At 32.2% G+C, this 17,129-nt stretch overlaps 1 non-coding gene across 1 annotated transcript; it reads left to right on the forward strand.

Moving 5' to 3' along the window:
- Nucleotides 1–7,693: 7,693 nt before the first annotated feature.
- TRNAR-CCG (transfer RNA arginine (anticodon CCG)) lies at nt 7,694–7,766 on the forward strand. Its single transcript has one exon. It is a non-coding gene; the product is annotated as a tRNA-Arg (tRNA).
- The last annotated feature ends 9,363 nt before the right edge of the window (nt 7,767–17,129 follow it).

A 17,129-nucleotide genomic window follows, 5' to 3' on the forward strand; every position in this document is an offset into this window, starting at 1 on the left:
CGATTGAGCCTGTGCAGATTGTTATTTCAAGTCTTATTTTGGTCAAAACACTGAATCTTATCATCAGCAACCTTTTTAACATTCTGTTCTCATCTTACACAAATAGTTTCAGAGTTAGTTTTAGATAAACGAATTTCAATCTCACTTATAATCTTGTTCAGAAAATATTAAATCACAATTAGGTGTTGATGACCAAGTACTATTGCTTCAACACTCTCAATGATCTTTTACTATAATCCTTCGATTATATTTGCAATGAATCTTACACTTGTTGCATAATTTTTCCTACTGTACTTATCACAGTTTTGAATTATTTTGCCAAAATTGGTAACAAGACACGTTCAATTTATCTTCATTTAAGTATATTCAATATTCTTATTACCAAATCCTTCTGATTGCTCATCGCAAACCATATGCTCCGTTGAGGACTCTTAAAGTGCTTTTTTTCCACTTCCTGATTTTCAGGAAAATTGCGGTTCAAGAAAACTGAGTCACAGTTTGGTAACAATCAACAATAACCATGTGCTCTTTTATCTCGTTGTGCTAAAAAATAATTGGCTATGGACTTCCTTTTTTGCGAATTCAATCCATGCTTCCAAAAAGCTTTCCTTTCTCTTAACGCTTCACTCTTTAGAAGTTTCCGGTTATTTTTATGTAACTTAAATCAAACCCTAAATAATGAGAAAAATTTGGTTCTGTGCAATTTCTTAATTCTCACTTTGGTAATCATAATCACTTACCGTAAACCGGGGCGAGTCTACCCATTTTTTCAGTTTGTCAACTTTCAAGTGGTCAAACTTTTGTAAATATTAAAGAAAAAAGGCTTTTAATAGGTGTTTCGGAATAGCTATTTATCCCTCTTTAAAGCTGTGAAATGGATTTTAGAAAATATTAACAGTTACGCTGTTACTGTATATTTTTATAGAACTGCTGACAAATCTCTCGTATGGGGCGAGTCTACCCATTCTACTAAAATGAATGTTAACATTGTAAATAATCAAATTTTACTATTAAATTGTTATTTTAGTTACTATATAGGATATTTATGAAGTAAAATTTATAACTTTATTATATATTCCATTTTTTTATTCATAAAATAACACAAATTGAGTATTTGATCGATTATTACATTTTGATCACACTTTTTTTTTATAATCATTAACATTATAAAATAACATTTGTTTGGCTTTTATCCTTTATATAGCTTTTTCCATCTCAGGTGGCATTTTTTTGTAACATTTAAATCCATTGTTTTGCGAATATAATTTCGAACCATCTGTAATAATAAATAATAATTTATTTAACTTGCATTAAATAAAAAAAGTTAATTTTGTAATATAAAAATTGAAAAAATAGGTAAAATAAACATATTTAATATTTACATTTATATTTAACCTATAAATTTTCTTATTAATGATAAGTTTATCAATGCAGAATTAAAATAATATACTCAAATTCATTTAAAATGACTTAATTTTAATATAAACAATGTTCTAAATTATATTATTATGCTTTATTAAAACTAAATACGAATGGGTAGACTCGCCCAGCGAATTCTGGCTTTTTGTTTACAACAGCAAAACTTACATTCTTTTTTTTTTCATATAAAATTAATGTAATCTTAGTCTTAGATAAGTTTATCACTTAACCGAAGTGAAAATAGTAATAATAATAATATACTTACGGAGCACCAACTAAAAGTTTGCTGATTTTCAATACAAATCTCTCAAAAGACGTTTGAACAGGTCGGTTAAAAAGACACCAAATAAATAAAAACGGATCAAACTCCTACAGCGCCATCTTCCTTAGAGTCTGAACTAAGTCCTCAGTCGGTAAAAAAAAATTTATTTGCAATTTAAAATAGTGAAAATTAAATAAAACTAAAATGGCTAGACTCGCCCCGGTTTATGGTACTGGTTTTTATGTAAAAATATGTCATTTTTATTTGTGGATCTTTTACGATTTTTTATAGGTTTAAAGTAAATAATACTAACAAATAAAATCATGATTTTATTTAATAAAAAAATTAAACTACTCATATTGATTAAGTATATATTTCATCGATGTCAAAAAAAAATTTCAATGTCCACCTGATTGACACTTGTCATTCCGGTATCAGTTGGGCAGATTTGATGGCCAATATTTCATGGGCACCCTATTAGGTGGGCCAACGTTACTCCCACAGTAAGATCAGATAGTACAGAGCATGAAAATTAATCCATGTCTTGTCATCTGATTCAAACCCCGGACGTTTCTGATGGGAGGTCAACTCCTTGACCACTACACAGTCTGGCCGTCATTCTATATTTAAAATCTAACAAATCATTTTTTAAAGGTAATAAAATATTCCAAAGGCTTGTGCAAATTTTTCGTATACTTATTAAATGTACAACATCACAAAAAAATTCAAAAGATTCTAAAAGATGCATGTTTCTCAAATGAAAATACCAAAGAATAGCCCCTATACCTCTTTTTAGAATAATAAAAACAATCAACGACAAAATATATTCTGCCGCAAATGAAATCGTTACGTTTTATCTTTTCAAAATCGTCACTTTCTCTCGATCCAATTTACATTCCATTCAAAAATTCTAAAAAACGTTCTAAACTAGAATGCCATTTCCTTCATGATCTTCATCCTTCTCATCCACAGTGTCATTCCTTTCCTCATGAAGAAGAAAGAATAAAAAATAAGAATAATAAAAGGAGTAGGATAGAGAATAAAGATACGGAAGAAGTTCGTGGGACCACACATCGTCATTTAAAGAGTATCCTTTGTGGGCTCTGAAGAAGTTTTCTTCCAACACTTCTGCTCTTCAGAGCCCAATCGAGACACTTGACGGAAAATAATCAAGGGAAGGCCATGAAACTGTCCATAAAGCTGTCCTAATAAAAGAGGTATCGACCAATGCTCAGAATAAAAAAAGAAGATTCTTTACGACCCCTAGAACAAAAGTTTTATTTCAGAAACTTAAAAGAATCTTTTCTCAGCTATTTTATTAAGAACTTTTTTTTCATTATATCTTAACTATATTCCTTTATTCTTATAAAAGTTTTTAACGAAATTCAGTCTTATACAAATTTATAAATGTTCTAGTGCACTTTAAACCAAGATATCGAGCAAATTTTAAAATTTGCTTAATTGAGCATAAATTACTTTCAAGTTGAAGCACAGTATCAAGTAATTTAGTTTAAGCTAGTTTAATGTATAACATAATATAACCCAAATCGTTATTAGATTAAGGTTGCACTGAACCTGATCTATATTGTAAGTTGATTCGCCCAAAATTTCTGAGCGTGCAACCATGAATAAGAAATCGTACCTGTAATTAAAGCTCCAATTTAGAGTCATTTAAAGATGGGCTATTCGCTCATCAGACTATTTTTAGTACCCCATTACTTCCATAATGCTCATTCTTCTATTTTAGGATAGCTGCTAGTTACGAAACTTGCCATCCTGTAATGGTTAGAGTTTAACGTTTAGAACCACAAGCACCTTATATTGCCACTACGGTATGTAACGACGCAAACATTATTTATTTATTTTATTTTACGTTTAAAAGTTTCCTTGCAGATTTGAATTGTGGAAAACTTAACATTTTTTATGAAACATAACATTCATATGCTTTATTGGCCCTTTGAAAATTGTGGTATAAGGCCTCTCAAATTAACTCTGAATCAAATTTTCATACACACTTTAAAGAGTGCCTTTTAGTCTAAACACCAAAAATGGTGATTGCTTACACCAAGCTCACACGCATTTACACTACTCAGAAACTGTTGTAGTCTTTAAAACCGCCAATTCTGATTACGTTTGTATATCGCCAGATAATAACGAAAGATTGTTTACTATTGAGCACGTTGTTGTTGTAGTTCATTTACGTCGCACTAGAGCTGCACAATGGGCTATTGGCGACGGTCTGGGAAACATCCCTGAGGATGATCCGAAGACATGCCATCACAATTTTGATCCTCTGTAGAGGGAATGGCACGCCCACTTCGATAGCCCGACAACCTGCACGCGAAGTCGCGCACTTTATGGTAGAACAGTTTAACGTGGACGTATACCGCACACCCTCGGTCCCTACGTAGACTAATACAAGTGGTCACCCACCTGCACACAGATCGCAACCATACTATTGAGCACGAGGTGGTGTTAAGTTTGCTGTCGTCTCGCACGCATTTAAGAGTGAAAGAAGTTCGATGTTACAAAAAGCACGTATGTTTATAGTTTTGTAAAAATAATTATGTCCTCATAAGAATATTTACATAAATGTGTCAATTATATTTAAATAATTTCATATTTTTAATTCTATTCATTTCTGTTCTATTTATCCTAATTTTGAACTTCGTTTTTAATGTTCTCTCTGTGATGTGAATACATTTGATGAACTTCATTTCGAGAACCGCTGAGTGTCTGTACTCTAAATTTATAATTCTTGCTGTAAATTGTATGCAAAAATAACTTTACTGACTTTCATACAAATTGCATTTTATTTGCAATGTTTTATTGTCACAATTTCTCGTTTCACTGTGCATAACTTTGCTGCAACTACTTTGCACAAAAGAAGTGTAATGGATCATCGTGGGTGTTATAATATACCATTTTTTGGTGTAATAAGTGATTGCCACCATTTTTGTTTTAAGATGCACTAAAATTTTTTACACTGTAGTAAAATCTTGGTTTTTTTTTATCAGGGTACCATTAAGACTTTTACTTACATGGTTAAAAACCATTATATTAATATTTTAGTGGAACGTTGAGCAATAATTTCTATTACAATTGTACACATGCAGTTTTTAGTTCATTGCGGTTGTTCTGAAACTCATCCTAAATTTATATTTATAAATGTATTGATTCAAATATATTACAGCAGAAAATCCAAAATTATTTTATCATTTCAGTAAGTATCAAAACTCTTTAAAATATCGGATAAAGTACTCACTCGATGAAAGCTAAAATAAGCATCCATTCTTCGCTGACTGGTAAAGTGACTTAATGCGCAAAAAGGAAGTGATATTTGGGTCTCAGTTAAAAAGAAATATTATTTTTTTTAAAAAGTCATGTTTTCATTTATGTTTTTTTCTGCGGTCACGAAAAATATTGTCATTAAAGTGTGGCGCCAGGCATGGTGCGTAGTCGCCAAAGGAATCAGCTGGATGACATACACACGATCGGCAACCTTGTATCTTTCCCCAGTATTTAAGAAGCTTCAAACATTGCTCTGTGCGCACACTCATACTTAATTTTACTTTCCTTTTTTTTAGCTTGTTATGTTTCAGTTGCTAATAAATGTTTAGTTGATTTATGTCCTAGTTGTCTTCAACTTAATATGAGAAGGTTCATCCCCCTCAAAAGATTGTTTACCTTATGTATTGAGTTAATTATTTTATTTTTCAATTTTACTCTTTTCCTATTTTTTAGCACCGCAAGGATGAAAGTACGTCTTAGTTCAGAACCTCGTGAATAGGTGGCAGTACCACTCATTCGTGCAGGTCACTTCCTCAATCATGACATATATTTGAAAGGGAAGGAAATTTTCTCAAAATCCCTGTATCCATGGAACTGCTCAACTAATGATCTCAGGACTTTCAATTCCCCATCTCGCATGTATACTGTAGGTCATAGCGGAGTTGAGATATTCTAACTACTGAGAAACCAAATATTTCACGTAATATTTGGCGACACTTTTTCTGGCATTTAGATTTTAGGTATCTGTAGCAGACGTGTCTCAAATAAAATGTCTGAAACTGTTATTACCACGTCTTCTAAGTCATGACATCTTATGTTAAAACTTTATTAAAGTCAATTTATAACTAGTTTAATATTTTCTCTGAATATAGTTCCAAAGCCCTTTATAAATCCTTTAACTTATTAAAATGTATATATTATGTAATGACTACTTTTTTATAAATTTATTAGTTGCATAATTATTTATTCTAAATATATCCATATTTATCTCACTATTAACGCATTCACCTGCTTGATATAACGTCTTTAAACTTGTTCATTTTTACAAAAAATAGAGTAAAAGTACCATTTTAAAGACAAATCTGCATCTTTAGGATCAAAAATAATTTCTTATTTGCAATCGCCACTCCGAAATCGGGCAAGATTAAGTTTAAGTATTTGTACAAATGCAACAAAAAATTTGTTCCTCATATGAGACAATTGCACACGATAAAAATACTGGCTATAATAATAAGGAAAATAAAATATTCTTTGATTGTTTAAAATAAAGACATTATTTGCTTGTAAGATCAGTTTGACAAATCTGTCAGCTCCATCTTGTCGAACGATACCGAGAATAAAACATGGTAATGACAGTAGCCACTAGGGACAAATTTTAACTAAGAAAAAAACAACTGAGTTTTTCTTTTTGAGTCTAAACTTTTATATGTATTAAAGGAAGAAAAGTGAAATGTTGTTAGATAATTGTTTCCTTTGTTTCAGTTTTCCAGTATGCTTCAGTTTTAAAATAAAAATTTAAATAATAAGTTAGGGTTTCGGACATGCCTTGACAGTGACATTTGCAATTATTAATGATTTTTAAGAACTGATATATCATTTAGTTATTTATTTACTTTGATTATTTGTCTAAAAGGCAGAGTAGAGCTTAAAAAGAACTATTGTCAAAATATTTGAACATCAATCGATCATTTGCCTACTTGGCAGTTTTTATCTAAGGACGTGGAATTTCCTTTTATCTGAGAATGTTCAGACTAACTGAATGTTTAGATTTTCTAAACTGTTGGTTTTAAGATAAGGAGTTAAGTTTCTTTCTCGTTTAAAAAGAAATAAAACGACCTTATGCAATTTTAACTCTAACTGAAGATACATATTGCTGTTTCTAAGGATACTTGGACAAACGAAATTTGCCAATCATTAGCCTTTTGGAAATTAAGTCAGGACTACGCTCTTTTCGTTTCACAAGAGTGTACCACAAGGGTGAAAGTGCGTCTTAGTTCAGAACCTCATGCATACGTGGCAGCACCACTCATTCGTGGGGGAGCACTTCCCCAATTTTGGTTGTTGTTGTTAATTTACGTCGCACTAGAGCTGCACAATGGGCTATTGGCGACAGTCTGGGAAACATCTCTGAGGATGATCCGAAGACATGCCATCACAATTTTGATCCTCTGCGGAGGGGATGGCAACCCCGCTTCGGTAGCCCAACGACCTGCACGCGAAGTCGAGCACTTTACGGTAGAACAGTTTAACGAGGACCCATACCGCACACCCTCGGTCCCTACGCAGACTGATCTTAGTGGTCACCCACCCGCACGCTGACCGCAGCCAGTGATGCTTGACTTCGGTGATCTGCTGGGAACCGTGTCTTAACGATCAGTCCACTGCGGGACCCCCAATTTTGGCATATATTTTGAAAGAAAGGAAATTTTCTCCAAATCCCTGTACCCATGGTACTGCTGAACTACCGACCTCAGGACTTTAAATTCCCCATCTCGCATGTATATTGTAGGTAATAGCGGTGCTAAGATTTTCTAACTACTGAGTAACCACGCCACTGATGATAGATTAAATTTAATAGGATATATTTAACTTCTATTCGAGAGACTTCAACTAATATTAAACTAAATGGTTGATACCAATTTCTGATTATTAAAGATGCTTTGCTATTTGTTCTCGGCATGCTTTTTGGATTATTAAAATCCATGCATGTCCACTGGGTGTCCTTCTGTGGCCCAATGGATAAGGCGTTGGTCTCCGGAACCAAAGATTGTGGGTTCAAGTCCCACCAGGAGCATTGGCATAGTTTCTTTTGAATAATGAAGAAAGGAAAAAAGACAGGCTACAATTGTTCTATTATGAGCTACAATTTATTTACAACATATCGATATATAATATAATTTATAAGAAAATTCGTAATAAAAAGGAATTTGTTATCTAGATTTTAGTACTTTAGTCAGTATTTAAATTTGTTTAATAGTATAAAATAGTTCTTACTAAATGATGATATACTAAACCTTATTATAAAAATAGTGGCTGTTTTTTCCTAATAAGTGTAGCAGATTAGTTCTATTGTGTTGATCGTTTCATGTATGTTCCTATAGCCACTATTGTAGATGGCTCAAAAACCATGTATGTCCACTGGTTATGCTCCTGTGGCCCAATGGATAAAGCGTTGGTCTCCGGAACCTAAGAGTGTGGGTTCAAGTCCTACCAGGAGCGTTGGCATAGTTTCTTTTGAGTACTGAAGAAGGAAAAAAAGACAGGCTATAATTGTTCTATAATGAGCTACAATTTATTTACAACATATCGATATATAATATAATTTATAAGAAAATTCGTAATAAAAATGAAATCATTATCTAAATTTTGATACTTTAGTATTTAATTTTGCTTAAAAGTATAGAATAGTTCTTGAAAAATGATGATATACTTCACCAGATTATAAAAAAATTGACTGCTTTTCCCCAATATGTGTAGCAGATTAGTTCTATTGTGTTGATCGTTTTATGTATGCTCCTTTATAGCCATCATTGTAGATGGCTCAAAAACCATGTATGTCCACTGGTTATGCTCCTGTGGCCCAATGGATAAAGCGTTGGTCTCCGGAACCTAAGAGTGTGGGTTCAAGTCCTACCAGGAGCGTTGGCATAGTTTCTTTTGAGTACTGAAGAAGGAAAAAAAGACAGGCTATAATTGTTCTATAATGAGCTACAATTTATTTACAACATATCGATATATAATATAATTTATAAGAAAATTCGTAATAAAAATGAAATCATTATCTAAATTTTGGTACTTTAGTATTTAATTTTGCTTAAAAGTATAGAATAGTTCTTGAAAAATGATGATATACTTCACCAGATTATAAAAAAATTGACTGCTTTTCCCCAATATGTGTAGCAGATTAGTTCTATTGTGTTGATCGTTTTATGTATGCTCCTTTATAGCCACCATTGTAGATGGCTTAAAAACCATGTATATCCACTGGGTGTGCTTCTGTGGCCCAATTTTTTCAACTATACATTGCCCGCTTTTTTCTAGCAAAATGTTTTTATTTTAAAGGAAAATTGTTAAATAATAAAATGATTTTAGTGATCCGGGTTTTCACTCAATTTATTGTATGTGATTCTGGAATAGCTAGATCTTTAATCAACTAATAGATCTTTCTGCAGCCTAAATCTTCATCTCAAGTCTTTATTGGAACGAAGGCTGATTATTGTTTTCTGATCACTACATTCAATTGCAATATCATCTCGAAAATTCATTTACTTTCATTTCGATATGACTCATTATTCCTAAACACTATAGTGTAATGTCTCTCCAAATATGATGTTGAACCACCCAAACAGTTTCTCTACATAAATTAGAATGTTAATTAACGATAAATTAATTCAATACAGCAACGTGTCTCACATCAAATTAGTTGAAATGTAATTCTTTCTACTCGTCTACTTCTTTCACTTAACTTACATTTATTATTTGTTTATGTATTTTATTGAAACCGTGATATATATTTGTTTTGTGTACCTGGCTACTTCGATGCATAATTAGCAGTTTATATTCAAAGTGGCCGCTTGCCTGTCTTTGTGTTAAGTCTCTGTATAAATATATGGTGAAATGAATGAAATCTTTCAATAAGAATCTTTGTGAGTAAATTTAGAAAATGTGTCACTTAAGAGAATTGATACTTGACCGGCTTGACTTACTCGAAATAAAAGGAATAGAACAGTTGTTAACGTAAACAAATGCCACGTTTCAACAACCAATCAGGATCAAGATACCCAAACTATTTCACTCGCAGGCATCCCATTGTGTGAAGAGTTCATATACGATATAAAAGGTGTAATTTAAATCTAAACACTCATAACAGCATGATGTTGCACCAAATTGTCTCTCCCTTACGCAAAACAAGAATCATTTTCTCTTCCAAAAAGCCCAATTGTTTTTTTTTTTTTTTTGTGTTTTGTTTTAGCGCCAGAAGTTGTATTTGCAATCGAAAGTTTGTTCTTGTTGATGATTTGTTTGACCGAAAGACATTTGTGCTCGCCGTTGTGAAATTAGTATCCATGTTTTTAATTGTGATATAAAGATAATTATATTTTACTTTTGAATATCTAGGAATTATATTAAGTGATTTTATCATGTATGATTTTTATCAACTTCATCCTGCTAAGCCTTATTCGAGTTCATTTACGCGAAAGTTTCATTAACAAATTAATTTTATTTTTATAAATTAAGGAATAAATATCATTCTAAATGAATGATTTTTCTTTGCGTTGCATCGTGAAAAAACATTTACTGACTCTTATGTGTTATTTTACTATAGTTATAAATTTTTGTACTACTGAAAGCAAAAAAATGGTGGCTCCTACTTAACACTTGGTAGTGGAATAGAATATCAGGCTTAGTGAAGCACTACTTTTGTATAAAGTAGTTGCCACCGCTTTTGGTATAAAGATTTTATAATTTTTTTTTACTGTGCACGAGATTGGGCAATAAGACTTTAACTAGACCTTTGTGCTTAAAGAGAAAAAAGTTTGATAATAGGGAGGTTTTGCAAATTTACGTTAGCTTCCGTAAGCATCAAATAATTGCACATGCTCACTTCTAGTGAGCATGCGTCAGTTCTGGTGAAATGCACATGCGCCCATAAAGAAATATTAAACTTACTCAAGGGAAAATAAGAGATTTTGCAAAAATCCGTAACCTAAAAACGCGAACGTAGTGGAATATCACTTTAACTTTAACCACAAAGTTAAAACAAACATATACATTGGATGTAGACTACTTCGTTAACGCTGTAAGAATACGATTCAAGATGCTCTACATAAAACTGGGGATCTGTGAGAAGAAAAATTTAGAAAATTACAGATTTTGATGAAATCAGAGATAAAAAAATATTATTATTACTGAAAAAATTATTATTGAGCTTCTATCGATTATTGAACTTCTTTTAACTAAATTGTATAGTTAAAATAAGTATAATTTATAATTTTGAAATAGCGAAAATGTATCTATAATTTCTTATAAAACTAGAGCAATTAGACAGCCATAATGTTATACAAAGACTAAAAAAAAATTTTTTTTTTCATTAAATTAACCAATGGTTTTAAGAAAACACAATTCATTTCGAAAGTTTCCTCAATACATTTCTTCAAATTATCTTTCCATGTGCATGTTCTTAGTTCAAAGGTAAGCTTCACCTGAAAACAGCATTTAACAGTTAAAAGCAACGTGCTTCTAGCTTTGTCTCTGTAGCGTAAATCACTCCAACATAACGTGAAGGTACGTAGCATCCAAAATACACGCTAGCTTGAGCAGTTACCTCAATCTTACGTACGGCAGCTAGCGTAAAAGTGCAAAATCTCTCTAATTTCCTGAACCACAAAACGCACATAATTCTCATGTTATTTCTAAAACAAATTCCTAGTGAGTCAAAATTTGTCTACTTTTCGATTAGTTAAAACATTTAAATCTTCCATTCAATAACCATCCAATACACAGGTGTATTGGATGGTTATAAGACATTCAATCGTTTACTGTCCTCTACAACCAGAATTTATCTCCTCATAGGCAGCGAATTTTTTTTTAATTAATTAAAATTTTGACTACGTTCCAAATAGCTAATGTTTACTTAAATTTTAAGTGGAGCTCTCTGCTAGATTCCACTACAAGTTAAATTTTTTCTTAAGTACTGCAAGCAAATCTTATATCCAATCAAAACCTTATCGCTAATTAAAATTTCCTCTATTTTTTGTCATAAGCAAACAAATCCAAAACCGAAGAACAATACATAGAATATGATGAAAACTTTAAAAACTACATTTTACAAAGTGATAAAAAGCGAAGTTATATTAATATCAACTTCCAGTATAAAGTGAGAATTCGTAAACAAGTTCCTTTAAAAAAAGTAATTTCAAGAAGGAAATTTAATTAATAAAAATAGAGGGGGAGTGATGAGACTATTCGAAGGATAATTAAGAAGGAATTTTTAAAATTTTCTTCTCAAAGCATTATAAGCAAAAACATCTATTTATAAATAGTGTCTTCATGCATAAACTAGAAGCGAAACAAAATAAACGCACCAGTAATTCGCTCAATCAGCATAAGGTGTCACAGAAAAAAGATTTAATGTTTCTTTTATTTCCGTAGATAGATTGAGAAAAAGTATTTTCTTGTTTTGAAGTACAGGGAAATTGATTTTTGCCTGACTAGTCACCTCACCTACATTTTTAAAATTGCATCGCAGAAAAATGTAATGATTTACTAAGAACATTTAGGGACTACTCAGGGCTCGAAAAATCTCAGAAATTTTACCCGTCCCCGAGGACGGCTTGTCCAACAATGCACCCGTCCTCCGTTGAAACTAACCCGTCGCTTTTAAATAAATAAAAATATATTTTTCTCTTATTTATTACAAACATTTATATAAATTGCACAGTGAATTAGTCGTTACTAGGATTACATTATACAGTAATAAAAGAAATACTAGGTTACTAATAGTAACCTAATATTTCTTTTATGAAATAATTTAAATGACAAAAGTCAAGTTATCTGGAATGTCAATTTATCCGAGGGTACTGCGTTTTTTAAATGAATCAAATATGACGTTTGCCAATTCCACAATCAAGCCAATGATTTACAGAGGTTTCTGAACAGAAATCTGAAAGGGGTTTTCCATTTAGGTAGATGTTCATAATTGCTTTTAAAGCTTCTTGTTTAAGACCAGTACGTATTGTGTTTTTTTTTGTAAGTTTATTGCTGCAAAGCCCCTTTCAACCGCTGCAGTACTCCCAGACAGAGAAAACATCAATATATGCGCAGTATGTTGCTGTATTGTGGCTCATTTTGCTGCCTTGTAGCTTACAAGACTCTTGTAAGATAACAAAAATTGAAAATGTATCACGAACATTAACGGGAAAATGGCCGACCGCGCGGACGTCGGATTCGAGAAATTCATTGTCCGCGGAGAATTTTTGACCGTCGAGGACGGGCGGACGGGCTTTTTTTCGAGTCCTGGGACTACTGAAATGATTTTGCTAAGCAAACTAATTATCGTATTGGTATTTACGAATCTCCATTGCAACTTATAAAAAATCAGTATTTTCCATCTATCTTACTAATAAAAAAATTGTAATGCCATGACAGACACACTGTTAAAAATTCCTAGCCACGTTGCACCAAAAAATTGGTATTCATTTGCTGGCTACATAAAACGGAGCTCAATTTTACCATATTTTCGTATTTTCACTATCTCCAAATATCAGTAGAATGATTTGCTCCAAAAATAGGTGATTTGAAGAAATAGAACACCGATTTTCATTCTTTCTTTTTTTCATCTTTTATAAAAGCAGAGGGTTGTTGCATCATTATTAGGTATTTTTGAAGAGCTCAAATGCTGGATAATGTTGCTATTTACCGTAACAAAACTATTTACAGTAAGTAGGTAATTTTATGACGTACCTCTTACCATTTCATACCACCAACCAAATTTAGAAAGGCGGCATAAACGAAGTTAACTTTAGTTGGCGCAAATAAGGCTTTTACCTACCTAAGCAAGTTGATACTTGAAGTAACATGCATTAGTCGTCCTAATGCACCGAGACCGAGTTGTTAAGAAAACATGGCATCGTCAACAAATATCGTTCAGTTTACAGCCACCTTCGAAGTTTTGTGACTTTTTCCAAATTTTAATGAAGTCAATTGCACCATGGAAGTATTTCTCTATCATACTTCACAATTTATGGTGCAATTAAAGTAAAATGGTGTTGTTGTGGCTTATCCTCCAAATGCCTGACGAAATCAGACAAGGTCCATCAGACCGTTGATCCTAAGGAAATCGAGGGCCAGAAAGGGGGATGAGTATATGTCCTCTCCGGAAAGTCCCAAACAGTTCAGGATGTGTTCGGATGTTCAGGATGTGCCTCAAGCCTACTCAGTGTGACACCTGGAGAAGATCTCGAAGCCTTCGAAGTCTCCTGCCTTCGAAAAACGAGAGATTTTCTGTGTCTAATATCTTGCTAATAACTTGTGTCTAATAACTTGCTAATCTGGAAATTACGGTTTTAGAAGCTCTGTCACAATTGAAGACGAATGAAGAACCTGGCTAAAATGTTCTTTCATTAAACTAAACTTTGGGATAATGAAACGTTTGGTATCAAATACTAGTTAAAGATTTACCTTTTTTTTTAACAGAGTAACAAATGAGAAGATATCACGTGATTGTATGTAACGGGTTTCAAACTGGCTTCCTAATCATAGTTTTGGTCCAAAAAAATTTGAAAGCAACTACTTTAGTCCTTTCTTAGCATGTACTTTGTCTTTAAAAAATGGACCATAAGAACCTGCGTCATGGCAACAACAGCCATTGGTTTATTCAATTTTTTTTTATATTATTGTTATATTTTGTAAAATTTCGCAAGAATAAAAATAATGAAAACAATTTAAGGTTTCGTAAAATAGTCTAAATAAAAATTAAATCGAGATCCAATTTTGTAATAAAGCTTACATTTTTTTTCATGAGATATTGCATACAGATTGTCATAGCTTGCTTTTTTTAAAAAAATCATCAATTGATTTTTAAGATATTACTAGATATAAAAATTACAGTCATAAAATAAGTCTGCTAAAATTTTACATAAACCATCATTTTTTGATATTTTAATAATTAAAAAAAATATTTTTTTAGGGATTAAAAAATAATATTGAAAAATATTCTGATGATTCATATTGGGGAGATAGGCATGTGCTTTCACACTCTTCAACTCAACGTTTATGCCAGTTAAGTAATTGTTAATAATTGGCAACTATCTAAACGTAATGGAATTTTTTGAGGGACTTTTAAATGAAGTATAACAATAAAAGAGTCCATTGCTAACAAGATTCCATGTATTCTTTTAATTTAAAAATCGGAGTGCCTGATATACCGATCAGTCGGCTCAGTATAATTCATTTTGCTATTGCGCCACAGCAAATTTAGATCTACCACAGAGCATGTTTTGTTCACGTGACTTTCTACTACTTATTTTTTTTATATTAATAATTAATGGCGGTCACGATTGGTATGTGATCACGTTTTCCCTCATAAATGTAATTAGAAAGAGCCATCTCTGAATTGAGATACCCCTAAGCGTGATAGTTCTTTTTTTTGGAACCATTGGCAAAATGGGTCTTTTGGGTTTGATGGCCACATACTTTTCAGCTGTGTTCAAGAGTAAGCAGTGCGCATGCGCTGTTATTGCGTGCGTTTCTAAGGCGACCACTGCTGTTTTTCTTCTAATTGGTATTTTTAATGTATTTAAACAATAATTTAAAGTGTTTTTATATTCTTTTTATTATTTACGTATAATTACTAGGTTGACTGTGATTTCCATATAAATGTGAATGCTGAGAAAGGAAAAGTATTTTGTAACCATTGCTAAAAAGATCTTGAAACACGTACATAGACAGAATTTGAAAACCAATCCGACGACAAGTATCAATTGAGACAGTTTTTGCAACCCATGATTTGAAATGTTGAGGCGTTTAAGCCTGGTCGGTAGGGCGCTGGGCCCATGTCCGAGAGTTCGTTATTTCGAACCCCGCGGACCGAAGTAAAGTGAGTGATGCTCGTTAAATCTGTCGAGTCGCAAAAGTCCTCCATGTTCCCATAACAAATAAATACCTCTGGGGGTACTAGATTAGAAATCGATCGTTCTCTAATTCAGGTCAAAATTACGATCTGTGGCTGAATGAATGGGTCCGCCCAATAAACGAGTGCGATTTATGGTGTGGCAGAAGTCGAATTCTTGACCATAGATGGCGCCACTGAAAAACAAGAAACGCACACTCTGCCTTAAATTTGCTGGGTTTAACCAAGCAGGCTTGCCCGTGTGACAAGTGGCATTAGAAACAACAGCAGTAACAGATGTTCTAAAAACTCTTAAGATGTTTTAAGGTAACATTAACTCAGGAAGCTTTCTTAAGATTTTCTTAATACAAACTTAATTCACCCTAAAGATATTCAAAATGTCTACAAAATGTCTGCAAAAATTCGTGAGATATTTTAAAGACTCTTAAAATGTTTTATGGTAACATTAACTCAGGAAACTGTCTACGGAATTTTTTAAGACAAACTTAATTCACCTTAAGGACATTCAAAATGTCTGCAAAAATTCTTAAGATATTTTGGAGATAGAGTTAATTCTTAAGAAATTCTTCAAATTTCTGAAGAATTTCTTAAGAAAATGATATTTTCTTAAGAAAATCTTAAGATTATTTTTAGTGGGGTTATGGTAAGTTAAGTCTCATTTTCCTACAAATGTAATAATCTTGTAACGTTATCTTGCTAATTTTATAAACTTGTATGTAATTATGCAAATTCAAAAATAATTAGAATCTATCAAAAGGAGTATTTTTACGAAGTTTTATGATATTTCGCCCATTAAAAACCTGTGGAGCAATGGATGGTTAACTGAATGTAAACAGTAACAAACTTCATAAGAACTGAAAAAAATTTACAAAACTGTCGGTGTATCCCTCCACTTGTTATGAGGCCGCGTGACAGGCTTAATATTCTAAAAAGTTTTATTTTGTAATTTTTGTTTTAATTTTCACGTATGTACCATTCATAAGAGTTTTCAGTAATCTATAAATTCTAACAAGTTGGAAGCCTAAAAAAACTCAACAAAATTAATATCACAGCATAAATAAAGTGTACGGATAGTCATGTTTGCAGTGTTATCTCTTATTTGTGTAAAATAGCCCCGTTTGTTATTTTTTGGATAGTATCATAGCAAGCTTGCGGAATCTTCCGAATTCATTTGTTGTTTGTTTTGTTGAAAGTTAGATTTAAAGAACGTAAAAACACTACAAGTATAATAATTGTCCGTTTTTTCAAGTTTAGACTCAAAAATTAGTTGGAAGTAGCAACCCTGAAATCTTAAGATGAATTTTAACCCCTAGCATTACAACCATCCATACTCTTTGGTTATAGAGAAGCATGCGCAGAAGATCCTCAGATATGAAAATATTCAATATATGTAACTTTGTAACTTTAGAAATGTTAAAAATAAATACTTCAATATAGATTTTGTTTTACTGAAATGGGGAAAATAGAAAGATTGCGTTATATATTTCATGCAATGCTCCTATAAAGAAAAATATTTGTAACCTTTCT

Source organism: Parasteatoda tepidariorum, chromosome 2, assembly GCF_982258835.1.
Source record: "Parasteatoda tepidariorum strain Cologne lab strain chromosome 2, Ptep-v5.0, whole genome shotgun sequence".
In the NCBI taxonomy this organism is placed as follows: domain Eukaryota; kingdom Metazoa; phylum Arthropoda; class Arachnida; order Araneae; family Theridiidae; genus Parasteatoda; species Parasteatoda tepidariorum.